At 38.1% G+C, this 15,472-nt stretch overlaps 1 protein-coding gene and 1 long non-coding RNA gene across 7 annotated transcripts in view; both read left to right on the top strand.

Annotated features, from left to right (window-relative positions):
• LOC105465254 (exocyst complex component 6B) overlaps positions 1-15,472 on the top strand; it is a 676,825-nt gene that overhangs the window by 132,548 nt on the left and 528,805 nt on the right. The gene's annotated exons all lie outside the window — the stretch shown is intronic.
• Positions 1-15,472, top strand: part of LOC139357893 (uncharacterized) — a 104,676-nt gene that overhangs the window by 18,825 nt on the left and 70,379 nt on the right. Inside the window, exon 1 of the long non-coding RNA XR_011611896.1 lies at positions 1-15,472. This exon is cut by the window's left edge and continues 18,825 nt beyond it; it is cut by the window's right edge and continues 50,644 nt beyond it. This is a non-coding gene — a long non-coding RNA (uncharacterized lncRNA).

Below are 15,472 nucleotides of genomic sequence, written 5' to 3'. Positions count from 1 at the left end.
ATAATTGCTTGTGGAGTAGCGGCCGGGATGGTATGTGTTTTTGTAGCAAGCATCCCCACCCCCGTCTCCAGGCAAAGCCTTGGATCTGGTGCATATTTCAAAGCATGTGTTAAACTTTATGTGATACTGATTAAAATGGAGGGCTCCAGGGTGAATTGGCAGAGTCCCACAACTGCATCTGCCAAATGACATACAGAGAAAATGTCTTGCTACAAATGGAAGGGCTGAAACCTGTCTATCTTAGCAATATGCAAGCCTGCAAAAGGAAAGGTGACTCTGGCCATGTGTATATACACAGCCTGTGGAACATGCAAGATTCTTTAGTAACTCCTTTGTTCCTACGGCATTTTAATGCAAAAGAAAGTCTTTTTATTTTCCTTCTCCTTCAAACAACAGTAACAACAAAACCCATATGGAAATAATAGTTAGCATTACATGTCAGTGCTGCATTCCCATTGAACATTTGTTTAAAAATCTAACTTGTACCAAAAATATGGAGGTGGAAGAATTATCTACCTTCTCAAATTAGATTTGTGAGTCACCGAGATAAGATCTGTGAAGTTCATTATTTTATTTTATTTTTTATTTTTTTGAGGCAGAGTCTTGCTTTGTCACCCAGGCTGTAGTATAGTGACACCGTCTTGGCTCACTGCAACCTCCGCCTCCCGGGTTCAAGTGATTCTCCTGCCTCAGTTTCCTGAGTAGCTGGGATTACAGGCACCCACCACCATGTCTGGCTAATTTTAGTATTTTTAGTAGAGACGGGATTTCACCATGTTGGCCAGGCTGGTCTCAAACTCCTGACTTCAAGTGATCTGCCCGCCAGTGCCTCTTCCAAAGTGCTAGGATTGCAAGTGTAAGCTACCATGCCCCACCAGTTCATTCTTGAAGGAAGAAAACTCTTCTCAAAGCAGAAAATTTGTATCCAGAGCTTTTAGATTCAAGGTCTCCTTAGGACATTCTTTTAGAAAGAAATATGCATTTATATCATAGGCATAGATCAACACTTCCTCAAAGGCAATGTAGACATTAGTATCTCATGTCACATTTTCTCACCCTGCTTTTATGACAGAGTTAGGATAGAGAAACAGTCAGTTCTTTAAAGGAATTTGGATTTTTTTTTTTTTTTAGGAAAGCAGAAAGGGTAAGAAATTTAGAGGAGTAAGGATGAGTGGCACGAGAAAAAAGAAAAAAAAAGAAAAAAGGAAGAAAAGTTTGTGGAAAGAGGAAGGTAAGTAGATGAATAGGGAAGTAAACCAGGTTTATAATTCATGGGTGAATCTGAGAGAACAGGTATCAGATTAGGGATTATGAAACGTAGCATGGATACTAAATATCGGTACAAAGCAGCCACGATAATGTTGATTTATGGATTTAAGTAACCCGACCAAACCTTGATGTATCTTATGTTGACTTACTGCTCCAGGTAATAAAGTATTGTTTGATCCCGTGCATTGGCCTTTTATTTTTCAGAATGGTTCAAAGGATGGCTTTGGGGATTCACTGTAAGATTTTTTGTCATCTAGATTATACTTGAGGTGGAGAGGCATAATTTAAACAACTTCATAGGCAAAGAAAAGAGCTACACACAGTAGATCCTGGATTAGGAAAATAATTGCGTTTTATTATTCACAACTGCTTTTATGAACTCCCTTTTAAAAATTGCAAGCCTTGCTGTGAGCCAAGATCACACCGCTGCACTCTAGCCTGGGCGACAGAGCAAGACTCCGTCTCAAGAAAAAAAAAAAAAAAAAAAAAAAAAAATTGCAAGCCTTATACATATGGAGATATTCTAGTTTTCCAGGTGAGACCATCTGAGTCTGTTTTGCTTTTAAGTGTGTTCTGAGATGTGTTATATTTCCTCAGATTGCTTCTTCTTTTCCTTCTTTTGAAGTGGGGGCAGGGAATAATATATAGGGAACTGAAAGAGAAAATGCTGGAGCTGTTTGCCTACCATTTTTTAGCTTTTCTTGAATTTCATACGATTTCTTCATTTTCCCCTGGCATTAAAGCTCAGTGTTTCATTCACAAATATACTTATTTCTAAACCATATTTTTGACTTAATCTTCTTTAAGGATAGTTTAGGGGAGTTGATAATCTGTTTTTCTTTCTCCTAGAGTTTTAGTTTTGTCAAATAGGACTTGCCCCGAGGATATTAATATTGACTTCATGTAAAAGAAGTTTGAAACCTAAGATTCCACTTAGTTTCCTCTCTTGGGCTTTTGTAGAATATTTTCCACAGGGAGAAATATGCAGCTGGATTGTAGTCAGCCACTAAATCCTAGTGAGTGCCTCTTTCTTCTAAGGATCATCTAAGAGTTTCAAATGGGTCAGTTACTAAAAGGAAGCTTTATCTTATGTGAAGCAATCTTAATTGATGAAGAATATGGTGAAAAAGGAAGAGGAAAATTCTGTACACTTCTTAGCGTAGTGAAAGTTGTAAAAGAGAAGCAGGAATAATAGAGAAGGAATTAGGAACTTACCAGTAATCATATAGTCAAGCATATAATAATTAACACTTTTACCTCATTAACTTATTCTGTGTGTGAAAGATTACCTTTGTTCATTTATTCTTTCAGTCAACACATAGCTATTGTGTGTATGTTAAAAACAAATTACTATATAGTATGTCAGATGGTGATATTTGCTATGGAGAGGATAAAGAGGGGAACAGGGGCTGGGCACAGTGGCGCACACCTGTAATCCCAGCACTTTGGGGGCTGAGGCAGACAGATCACCTAAGGTCAGGATTTCGAGACCAGACTGGCCAACTTGGTGAAACCCCATCTCTTCTAAAAATAGAAAAAAAATTATCCAGGTGGGGTGGCGGACACCTGTAATCCCAGCTACTCGGGAGGCAGAGGCAGAAGAATCATTTGAATCAAGGAGGCCGAGGTTTCAGTGAGCCGACATCACGCCACTGCACTCCAGCCTGGGCGACAAGGGTGAAACTCCATCTCAAAAAAAAAAAAAAAAAAAAAAAAGATATGCAACACTGTGTTGATCCCAGAGAAGCCCTGCTAGTTTATATTTTCTTTTTATAAGCATTCCTGTTAAATTTTTTTTTAACCTATGTAGTTCTGTTTTCTGAGATATTAATGAGAAATAGAATAAAAGTTATTTATAAAATATTATTGATTAACCTATTCAACTTCATATTCATAATGGCATTTTCTATAAGCTAAATTATGTTATGTGTTAAGATTTTTTCTTTTAAATTTTGGTCCCTCAGTTAATAGTTCTATTTCTCGGTAGATGTATTAATTTCCTAGGGCTGCTGTAACAAAGTACTACAAACTAGGTGGCTTTAAAAAACAACAGAAATTTATTATCTCACAGGTCTGGAGTCTAGAAATCTAAAATCCAGAGGTAAGCTGGATTGGTTCCTTCTTCAGTGCTCACAGAGAATCTGTTTCATGCTTTTCTCCTAGCTGATGGTTGCTGCCAGCAATCCTCTGTGTTCCTTGACTTATGACAGCATAACTCCAATCTCTCCCTCTTTAATCACATAGCATTTTCCTTGTGTGTCTGTATCTCTTCTTCTTTTGTTGTATTTATTTTATTGTATTTTAAATAATAGAGATGGAGTCTTGCTATGTTGCCCAGGCTGGTCTTGAAGTCCAGGGCTCAAATCATCCTCCTGCCTCAGCCTCCAAAAGTATTGGGATTACAGGTGTGAGCCACCATGCCCAGCCTCTTCTTTTAAATATGCCAATCGTATTGGATTAAGGCCCACCCTGAAGACCTCATTTAACTTTATTACATCTGCAAAGACCCTAATTCCAAATAAGATCACATTCACAGGTATTAGGAATGAGGACTTGAACAAATATTTTTGGGGGACACAATTTAAGCCACAAAAGAGTTTAAGTTGACTGAGTACCTGACATGTCCAGCAGCTCTTTCTCTGTATTGTTGTGCCTTGTAGACAGGTGGAAATGAGCCCCAAGTAACCCAGAAATCTTTAGTGTAAGAAAGCCTATACTTCATGAAAAACTAGAAGATATAACAGGCTCTCTATTTAGAAACTGAGACTAGTACTGTTTATACAAAGTTGTTGAATTGCTTAGAATTGCTTAGAAAGACTGTTGCATTTGGTAAGTCAGTAGTGGTTAATATGAGACATTTTTTTGTGTGTGTGTGGCTGTTAATTACAAAGAATTATATTAGATGTTGTCAAGGGATTCAAAATAAAGACTCAATCCCTTGAGAACCTTTTCCGGAATAGTGAATTGACGTGATCAACTGATATTTTAAATATTGAGGGAAATTGAGAATAAAGAAATGATCAGGCTAGTTTACCTTAGAAAGTAAGATATTCTGCTTAATTTAGAATATAAGAGATTCTTCTTTATTTTTTCTCATGGAAATAAAATGATTGGAATATGTATAGGGACAGGGGGATATGGGAAAAGAAGTCAAAGTCATTTTTATGATCTATAGGAAAAGGTATTTTTTAATTACACTGCTATCCTTAGTTATCATGTACCCAAGATGGTAGTCAAATGATGCAAATATTATTGATGATATGAAACATCTGTTTAGAGGTTTTATGTTATTACTGACATTTTTGGAAGTAGGTCAGTGTCTTTTCCTCACAGCCTCATAGGCAGAAAAATAAGCGCTCTGAACAAAAGCAACTTCTTTGGGCAAGCCAGCTACAGAAACTTGGCAATAAACTGGTTTGAACTAACAGTTTAATTTCTGGGTTTTGATAAACCATCTCTGTCCTCCTGTTGTGAAGAATTCAAACTTGTATAACAAATTGTTTTGGCTTAGTCATAGCTGGAATGAGAAGCTTAGCAATACTCCACTGGATATTTTATGTATGCTTTCAATAGTCTCTTTAATTGTCCCAGAAAAGTTAGGGACACTTGAGTATGTACCTAGCTATGTCCCCTGTGCTGCATTATGGACCCATAGGAAAGTTGGCAAACTCTGCCCACAATTGTGCATGCTTAAACTGGTATATGGTGATCAGATTGCAAGGAGAGATAGCAGAATCCCTAGGAGAACAAGCGTGTGAGTAAGGATCCTGGCATAGCAGTCCAGAGTTTGCCACAGGGCCTGAATATCAGAAAGGAGCATTGATTCAACCATTCAGACCTAGTCTTCCCTAACCTCACTTCATAGCTAAGCAATTATATCCCTTAGGATATGAAACTGAAAGATTATATCATTAGGAATCCCAGTCCTTCTACTGTGGTGTACCTATGTTTAAACAAAGTGGATATTACAAAGGAAGGTATTTTTGTAAAGAAGAGAGAAAGACTGAGAGAGAGAGACTCCTGTAGAAATAGGAAGTGTGCTGTGAGTGAGAACATGAGTGGAGACTGACGTTTAACAACTTTGATAAGTGATGTTTTTGAGCCAGTGGGTTTAGAGATATAATATTGTTAGAGTAACCTAAAAGGATGCTCTGTTTAATGGGCCTAGGAGACATTCAGGTTGCATTTACCTTTTGGAAAGTTAATATTACAGGCAGGTATGATTTTTAGTTTTGGCTACCCAATCATGAAATAAAGTAACATGTACCTTTCTGCTTAGTTGCTCTGGGCTAAAATTCTTATAGCAGAGAATTGACAAAATTATTGTGAACATGGAAGTTAATAAACAGCATGTTTTGAATGTTTAAAATGGTAGCCATGAGTTTAGTTTTTATTTTTACCTCAATTTTCTTTTGGACCTAATGCATCACTTTATTGCTTTGGGCTCATTTTCTCATTGGTAAAACAGAGATGACTAATATTTAACTATAATACAGAGTGATCAGGTTAGTATCATTAACTAAAATGTTGTACAGCTGTGCATAGATAATTTGGTACAAGTGCTTGATAATTTTGGACCCCTGTCATTTACTACTAGGTATTAGCTTTCTTAAAGACAAGGAAGAATTCAAGAGTGAACCTATACAAGTGATTTTTACATTGAATAAGATAGTGACACAAATTAGCTCAGTTATCATGGTGGACGTAGCAGATGCTGCTAGTGCCTTGTTCATATCCCTTGGGTTCTTACCTTCAGTGCATGCTGACTCAACCTTCAGTTTGCTAGCACCTGCACCTGTTTGCCAAAGGGCTTTCTCTGGAAGCCAGAAATGGGGAATTAATACCACCTCTTCTCTCCTCCTGCCCCCGGCCCCTGCCCCTGTGCCAGTAGTCCTCAGCTCATAACTCGTGGAAGCTGGTGTATAAATACTTCAGCTTCCTTGTCCACCAGGAAGGAGGATGGTGTGAAATACCTCTGAGGTAGGTATTCTATGCCATTTCTGAGTTCCCCATGGAAATAAGTTTTAGTTGACCTAACTTGCTTGATAACATATCCTTTATTGACTTATTTTCCTGTCTCACTTCCTTATGTCTCTACTTATCCTTTCTGGGGTCCTCTCCTGAGTAAATTCCTTGGACTCAAATGCTTGTTTCAGATTCTTCTTCTGGGGAAACTTAAAATAAGACAGTAGTCAAGAGCATTGAAAAGTCTGGACCCTATTTCTGTACATGCTTAGCAATAAATGTGGATTTATAGTGGATCCAAGACATAGCATACTTACGTTGCCACTTAATGTCAGCTCCCATGGAAGTTATTCTCCCATTCCCTCCCCTTAACCCTAGGGTGATCGGGATCGACAGTTACCTTGGTGGGGCTCGGCGAGGGGTTCCTTTGTCAGTATCTTTTGGTGATTTTTTTGGGGGGGGCTGGTAAAATTACCCCAACAATGAGCTTCTAGAATTTTTCTTGCATGCCAGCATTTTCAGACGTCTAAGTGTGTGTGTGGCAGGGGAGGGAAGATTGGGGATATCAGCATGCACTATGTAAGCTCTCATACTTAATCCCCTGTTTTCAGAATGGTGTACTTCTCCTCAATTGTGATAGCTGTGCCAGTCAGGAGATGCTTTATTTTACTGTATACAGTATATAAAGAATAAATCTCCAGCTTTTTGCTGTGGTGAGAGAGGGACAGTTGTTTGGCAAGATGAAGTTAGAAAGGTGATCTCAGGGTCTAACCTCTTCTTAAGCAGACTTTCAGCTAAACCCCCCCCCTTTTTTTTTTTTTTGAGACGGAGTCTTGCTGTGTCACCCAGGCTGGAGTGCAGTGGCCGGATCTCAGCTCACTGCAAGCTTCGCCTCCCGGGTTCACGCTATTCTCCTGCCTCAGCCTCCCGAGTAGCTGGGACTACAGGCGCCCGCCACCTCGCCCGGCTAGTGTTTTGTACTTTTTAGTAGAGATGGGGTTTCACCTTGTTAGCCAGGATGGTCTCGATCTCCTGACCTCGTGATCCACCCGTCTCAGCCTCCCAAAGTGCTGGGATTACAGGCTTGAGCCACCGCGCCCGGCTCAGCTAAACCCCTTTAAGCTTCATTTTCTGCCTTTCCTTCCAGAGATACCCAGTATTACCAATGCGATATAATCAAGCTGCGTTTTGGATTTCTCCACTACTTATGTTGTTTCCTTACCGCACTGGACTAACTTCCAAAATTTTTGTTGCTGTTGGTTTTTCTTCTGTACCTATTGATTTTTTGGGGTTTTGCCTTAAAAAAAAAGCTGTTTAATTTTGTTTTAGTTAAGTTTTGAGGAGGGAGGTGAGCTTAGTGCATATGTTTGATCGGCCATCTTTAACTTGAAGTCAGAGAAGTTAGTGTTCACCGAAGAAAACATAAAAATAAAATAAGGCTGTGCAGCCAACAGTATTGAACAGAATGTTTGATTGCATATAGTGCCCCAGTCATTAACAATTTATCTATTTCTGAGCATCTGAAGAAAAATATTTCAAGTAATTATTTCTTACCAGCCTATCCATAAAATACTATAAAGTAAGAAAAACATAGGAGTGAAAGTTGGGAAGTTGGGGAAGAAACAAAGGTTTTTTGTTTGTTTTTTTGAGACATAGTCTGGTTCTGTCACCCAGGCTGGAGTCTAGTGGTGTGATCTCAGCTCACTGCAAGGTCCGCCTCCCGGGTTCAAGCGATTCTCCTGCCTCAGCCTCCCAAGTAGCTGGGACTACAGGTGCCCACCACCACACCCGGCTAATTTTTTGTATTTTTAGTAGAGATGGGGTTTCACGTGTTAGCCAGGATGGTCTCCATCTCCTGACCTCATGATCTGCCCGCCTCAGCCTCCCAAAGTGCTGGGATTACAGACGTGAGCCACCGCCTGGCCGAAAGGAAGGTTTTGTTATTTTAGTGTGTATGAGATATGTACTCCCTATTTGTGTAGGACATACTGAATATTGTCATTTGGAATGTTAGTGCTATTTATATGTATCGTACTGGGCTTCCTCTTTTGTAGTCGGAAGGAATAAGACTCATAGCAATAACACTTATTGTGGTTTGCATGAGAAGTTCGAGTCTTTGAACATAAAAATTTAGAAAGTTTGATTAACTTTACTGATGGGGTAAGTAAAGAATTCAGTATCTTGCTTATGGTTATACAGAAGCCTCAAAACAGAACACTAATTCTTTATCTCAGAGACCTGGACTTTTCACATACTACCTGTTGCAAAAAATCTGTACCTTATTCATAAGTTGTTTTGCTTTTAGGAATATCAGATAATAATTGTACATTCTAAGATATCTATTGAAAATAGTACTTTTTCGCTAAGAGAGTATCTCTTTCTCTACCCCATGGTACTGTTTGTTTTATTCTATGTTAAACCTTATTAACTCAGTAAATTTTGTATGTGGCATGTTTGTTAAGTTACAGAATTCTGTGGGTGGTTTTCCTATCGTGCTTCTTTCATTCCTTAGACTTAAAAGACTAAGCCTACCTAAGGAAATCCACTTTACCGAACTTCAGACTTTATATACAATGGAACTTAAAAGAAGAAAAACTCTTGGCTGAGCCTGAATGCTGAGAACCAGCTAAGTGGATTCCTCTGTCTGGAGAAAATTGGGGAAAAAAAGGGAATTATTAAGCTCAGCAAATGTAGTTGTTGATGGAAATGCTGACAGACTGGCCCTGCTTGGTGCCACTGTCGTGAGAAGTCAGTCAATGGTTGATGTATTGTAAGAGCTGCTACTTATATACAAGTTCTGTCTTGTAGGCTTTGTCACATATAAATAAACCCCTTCAAAAAAATGTTAAGTGATTTCCATAAAAAACATTTATTCTGTTCTCCTTCTTAAGCCAAATTCTTGTTGTTTATGGCTTCCTGTACCCAATAGTTCCTGATTGTCTCAAAAAGCAAAACATGTCCTGCATGGATTAAGCTGCTGAAATGCCTTTTAGGCATTGTTTATGAGTCTGCACTCTTTATTTTCAGAGAGAAAGCAAATACTTTAATGTCTTCCATATTCCATAAATCTGTCCCATGTTACAATTCAAAATTGTGTGTGTTTTTGTTAGAAGGTACTTCTGGTTGTACTTAGAGTAGAAAAGCTGCCTAAGAATGTTAGTGAGTATTTGGGTGGTAGTGGCAGACTCTCCTAAAGGGGATCTAGTACTGGTTGAAAGTACTATTGGTTTTTTGGGATCAAAACAACAGTTACCATAGATGCTGTTACAGTCAGTAGTAGTATAGTCACTCTGATTGCTTTGCATCAGTGACTGTCCTTTTCGGCTCATCTTTTGGGACCAATCTTCCCTCTGGGCAAACTTGCTAATTTACCACTTTTGACCCCCACTGCTAAGTAGTACACAGAATGTGCCTGCCTACTGGTCTAAGTAGAGGGAAACTGACTTTGCTTGCTGCAAAATGAGACTATCTCTGGAGACTGAGCAAAAAGTAATTTGACTTGGAGATCAAAGTTTAGTATTTTTTTCTTGACATTTCATTTTGAAACATTTCAAACATACAGAAAAGTTGGGAGAATTGTATAGTCAACCACCATATTTACTTACCACCTAGATTCTATTAATATGATTAATCTCTTATAACTTGCTTTATTATATATCCATTGATTATCCATCAACCCATCACATCTTTTTAATGCATTTTAAAGTAAGTTCGAGACCTAGGTACACTGCACCTCTAAACACTTAAGGATGCATTATATTAGTTAGAGGTCAATATTTGATTTTTTTTCTTTTGAGGTAAATTTTAAATACCTCAAATCTACGCAAATCTGAAGCGAGTTTTTGACAAATGCTTAACCTAAACCCCTATCTTGCCTGCTTAACGTAAACCGCTATCTTAATAGATAGAGAACATTACCATCATCCCAGAAACTTCACTCATTTCCCTCTCCACTCAGTCCTCTCCCCTCGCCTCCCCATGGGCAACCATTGTTCTGATTTTTTCCACTATAGATTAGTTTTGCCTGTTGTAGAACTTCATATAAATGGAGTTATACAGGATGTACTCTTTTATATAAAGCTTCTTTTATTCAGCATGATAATTTTGATATGCCTCTATGTCGTTACATGTTTCCGTAGTTCATTTCATTAATGAGTTGTATTCTCTTATATGAATTTAATAATTTATTCATTCTCCTACTGATGGATACCTGGGATGTTTCAGTTTGGGGCTACTATGAATGAAGCTATTATGAACATCCTTATACAAGGTGTTTTTGTGGATATCTGTTTCATTTCTCTTGGGTAAATATACCTAGCAGTGGAATTCTGGATCAGAATTTTATGAGATACTGCCAAGCCTTTTTGTAAAGTAGTTCTTACCATTTTTTGTTTCCTCAATTGCTGTACTTCCTTGCCAGCATTATTTATTGTCAGTCTTTTAAATTTTAGTTATTCTGGTGGGTATGTGGTGTTATCTCATGGTGGTCAACATTTATTTTTGGTTTAGACTGAGATATGAGGAATAAGAGATGAAAGAGGTATAAGAATACATTGCGGTCTGGTGCGGTGGCTCATGCCTTTAATCCCAGCACTTTGAGAGGCCGAGGTGGGCAGATCACTTGAGGTCAGGAGTTCAAAACCAGCCTGGCCAACATGGTGAAACCCTGTCTGTACTGAAAATACAAAAATTAGCTGGGCGTGATGACGGGTGCCTGTAATCCCAGCTACTTGGGAGGCCGAGGCAGGGGAATCGCTTGAATCTGGGAGGCGGAGGTTGCAGTGAGCCAAGATTGCGCCACTGCACTCCAGCCTGGGTGACAGAGCGATACTCTGTCTCAAATAAATAAGTAAATTGCAGTGCCCTAGATGATGAATTATCTGCCTTGTTTTGGGACATGGATGAAGCAATGGGTGAAGAAAGCACAAAGAGAAAGGGTGGAATGATAAAGTAAATGACAGAGGAGCAACAATCTGAGAGAGAGCTAGACTGAAGTCACTTCAGAGAACTGGGGAAAAGAATAGTAATTGGCTTAGAAAGTTCAATTTACTTCACTTCCCCCACATTTGAAAACATCTTTATTGTTTTGATATCTCTGGGAGAAGCTACTATTCATTACTTAAGTTTTTAAAATATTATATAAAAGTATATATGAACAGGAATGTAAGCATCACTCAAAATCCCACTGCCCACAGATTGCCAGTTAATGTTTTGTTGAAAAAGGTTTAGATTTTTCTTATGTATAAATGAGAATCATTTATTTATCTATACATTCATGTCTATATATATATATTTGCAAAAATGGGCTTGAACTATGCATACAAATTATAGCCATTCCATTCACCTCTTAGACATATTTAATGTCCATAAGTGTAAATCTACCAAATCATTAAAAAAATTATTATATAAATACCATAATTTAACTATTCCTGTGTTACTGGACATTGGATTCTTTCTCTTTTTTAAAAAAGGCCACTTTTTGAGCATCTGCTATGTGTAAAGCTCTGAGTGGGCAGGGTTGAGGAAGGTGGAGAATCCACAATGAAAAAGACATAGCTTTGCCTTCTAGGAACTCATAATCCAGAGAAACTGATTCAGATGGTAAAAGCTTTCAAAGTAAGTATTTTTCTTAGTAGAGAGGGCAGGAAGTACATGGTAGTTTGTGCAGAAACTCTTTAAGTGAGGCTTAGTATGACATTATTGCTGTTCCTTCATCTGTATACCTGGGTAGCAAGATTGTCAAATGTTGATAGAGTTTGATATTCTAAGAAGTATAGCAAATTAGTTGGAGTTAAGAATAGACAACTTTTTCTGTGGCTTTTAAATGTTGTTCCACAGAGCCCTGGAATTACATGAGAACTTTTATAGTGGTTCATTGAAAGAAATAATAATTATAGAGGGTATATCTCATCCAGTGTTTACCCGAAATCCCACAATAGAATTTGGAGTTCTAGTATATAAAATAATACCATGGAATAGCTTCTTAACCTTTTTACTTTGTATATGGAATCAAGAGGGATTTTCTCCTCCTGATTTTCTTTTCGGCTTTGTTTATAAATAGTCAGAGGCAAATCAGTTTAAATATCAATACTTAGTAACTTTGTCACCAGGCAGCTTATATCTTTTTAAATTATTGATTGAATGAATAGTTCTGTTTTTCTTCCGTACTCTCTTTTTGTCCCTTTATGGTCACTCTGATGGTTTATGTGAGCCCATTATTGCTCCATTCAAAATTCATTTGAAACATGTTCTCTTTCAAGAAGCTTCTTAGTGAGTTTTCTTACAGAAGGGATGGGAATTAAAAAAGGTAAAAAGAAGAAAAGGAGATAGAGAATATAAAAAAGGAAACTGATAAAATATGTCTTAGAGTTTGTTGACTTTTTATGTTACTGTCTGTATTTTATCTGGTTTAAATTGCGATCCTCAACTCCTGGGATTTTGTTTCTTGAATGGAAAAAATAATAAGTCAGTATATCCATTTGTGAAAAAGAAATGTTAGGAAGAATGAGGAAATGGTTGGAGCCATTGTGTTTCCAGCTGGGAAAGATACTATTTTCAAACGTTATTTTCATTGTGTTTAATACAGCTCAGGGGCCTTTTTCTGGCACCTTTTTTATTTGGCCATGTGTTTTGCCCACCTTATGGTGGGAAAGAGAACTCTGATCAAGACTTTGGTTCTAGGAATTAACCAGCCATTGTAACTGGCATGATTTAAAGCCTTCTCAGAGAGATTGTATTAGTTCTTTCTTTCTTTCTTTCTTTTTTTAAAGAGATTCTGGTTAGAAATAACTTCATGAACTAAAATTAGGCCTTCTTTCTATTTCTTGGCTAGTGGAGAGAAAGGATTTAGTAGAAGAGTTGTCATTTTAAATGGTGTATGTCTCTGGCAGCAAAAGCATTTTTAGTTATTTATATTGTTTTTAATAAATCAAGAGTACATTATTGTTGTGGCTATTGTGTATTAGGAAATTCATGAATATGTGTTCAGGGGAATCCCTTTTCTTACCAACTCTACTGCCATTTACTTTTTCTGACCTCTTGAGTCATAGAGCTAGTTTTTTTTAATCATTAAAATGTACACAGCTAATATTTTATATACTTGCTTTAGTATAGAGTTGGTTCAAGTGTATAGTCCTCTGTATTTGACAAATGCTTTCATTTGTTACCCAATAGATTATCCTATGTGTACACACATACTGGACTTTTAGGACTAAGGGTATGGCTAAGAGCTGGTACACACTATTGGTTTTTTGTCAAGAGATTAATTCACTTAACAGTAATTGAAAGCCCTTATTATGTCAGGTTTTGTGTTGGGATTCAGAGCCTTAAAAGACATCTAAGACTCTCGCCATCTAAGACTTAGAACCTAATAAACATAACAGACTAGTGATTATAGTATGATACCGTATTGGAGGCATGCATATGGAGTTTTGGTGTGCTCACAGCGGCACCTGCATCAGACTGAGATAAATTTTGAGGGTGAATATGAGTTGGCTAGATAAATAAGGGTGAAATTCTATTCCAGGCAGAGAGAATATTCTATTTTAGGGCTTGGGCAAGTAATTCTCTGAGGTCTGAGTGAAGGGTATATTTATGGACGTGTGTTGAAAGATGAGAACAAAGGGGTATGCTGCAGCTAGATCATGATAGACTTTATATACTAAATTAAAGAAATTGGAATTTTATCCTTAAAGCTAACATTGAAGATTTTAAGAAGGCCATAAACTTATCAGAGTTGTATGTAAACGGGTGCATGTATGAAGACTGAAGATTCCTTGACAGCATTCAGAGGATAGGTTAAAGGAGGAACAGCCTGGAGGCTGGGAGTCCACACTGAAGAGCCATAATCCTCTAACTAAAGAACCATAACTTTTCCCATTAAGTTTGCTTGCTTCTCTCTTTTTCCCCCTAGAATGGACCTGATCTAAGACAGAGAATGGTGTGGTGAAATGGGGATGGATACGGGTTATATAAAAAGGAATAATGGTAACAATAATGATGAAGATCAGAGTGCTTTTTTTTTTTTGAGATGGAGTCTTGCTCTGTCGCCCAGGCTGGAGTGCAGTGGCACGATCTCGGCTCACTGCAAGCTCTGCAAGCTCCGCCTCCCGGGTTCACGCCAGTTTCCTGCCTCAGCCTCCCGAGTAGCTGGCACTACAGGCGCCCGTCACCACGCCCTGCTAATTTTTTGTATTTTTAGTAGAGACGGGGTTTCACCGTGTTAGCCAGGATGGTCTAGATTTCCTGACCTCGTGATCCGCCCACCTCGGCCTCCCAAAGTGCTGGGATTACAGGCGTGAGCCACCGTGCCCGGCCTTTTTTTTTCTTTTTCTTTTTGAAATGGAGTCTTGCCCTGTCGCCCAGGCCGTAAGTGCAGTCGCAAGATCTCAGCTCACTGCAACTTCTGCCTCCTGGGTTCATCCCTGCTCAGCCTCCCAAGTAGCTGGGATTACAGGTATGCACCACCACACCCAGCTTATTTTTGTATTTTTAATAGAGATGGGGTTTCACTATGTTGGCCAGACTGGTCTCAAACTCCTAACCTCAGGTGATCCACCGCATTGGCCTCCAAAAGTACTGGGATTACAGGCATGAGTCACTGGGCCAGGCCAGATCAGAGTGCTTCTTATCTGTTAGGCACTGTTGTAAATGCTTTAGATGAAGTCTCTGATTATTATTTTATTCTTTACAACAACTTGAGCTGATACTTTTATTGTGTCAATTTTACAAATGAGAAAATAGGTAAAGAGAGGTTAAAAAATGTACTTGCACGTCGTTACGTAGCTAGTAAGTGGCAGAGCCAGGATTTAGGCAGCCATACTTCAGAGCCTATGATTTTTTAGAACCCTTTTCTTGAAATAATAGCAGACTTACAGAAAACTTGCAGAAATAGCACAAACAAGTCCATATACACTTTATCTGGATTCCCCAAATGTTAGCATTTTTTCCATATTTGCTTTCTCCTTTTATTATCCATATATATTTTTCTAAACAATTTTAGAGTTCATTATAGAGATAATGACATCTTCAGGAAAACAGCATTCTCTTATATAATCACATTATTAAAATCAGGAAATTTATATTTATGTTGTATTCTTATTTAATCTATAAATCTTATCCAAATTTTATAAAAGAAAAAAATTTGCTTAGATCTAGGAGTCAATCCAGGATCATTTTTCAGAGTCTGTGCTCTTAACCCTCTAATTTGTGTAGCCTTCCCTTGGCTAGTCACCATTGC

The sequence above is a fragment of the Macaca nemestrina genome, chromosome 13 (assembly GCF_043159975.1).
Source record: "Macaca nemestrina isolate mMacNem1 chromosome 13, mMacNem.hap1, whole genome shotgun sequence".
Classification (NCBI taxonomy): domain Eukaryota; kingdom Metazoa; phylum Chordata; class Mammalia; order Primates; family Cercopithecidae; genus Macaca; species Macaca nemestrina.
Note: the sequence above shows the minus strand (reverse complement) of the source record. Positions and strands in the feature narration are given on the sequence as shown.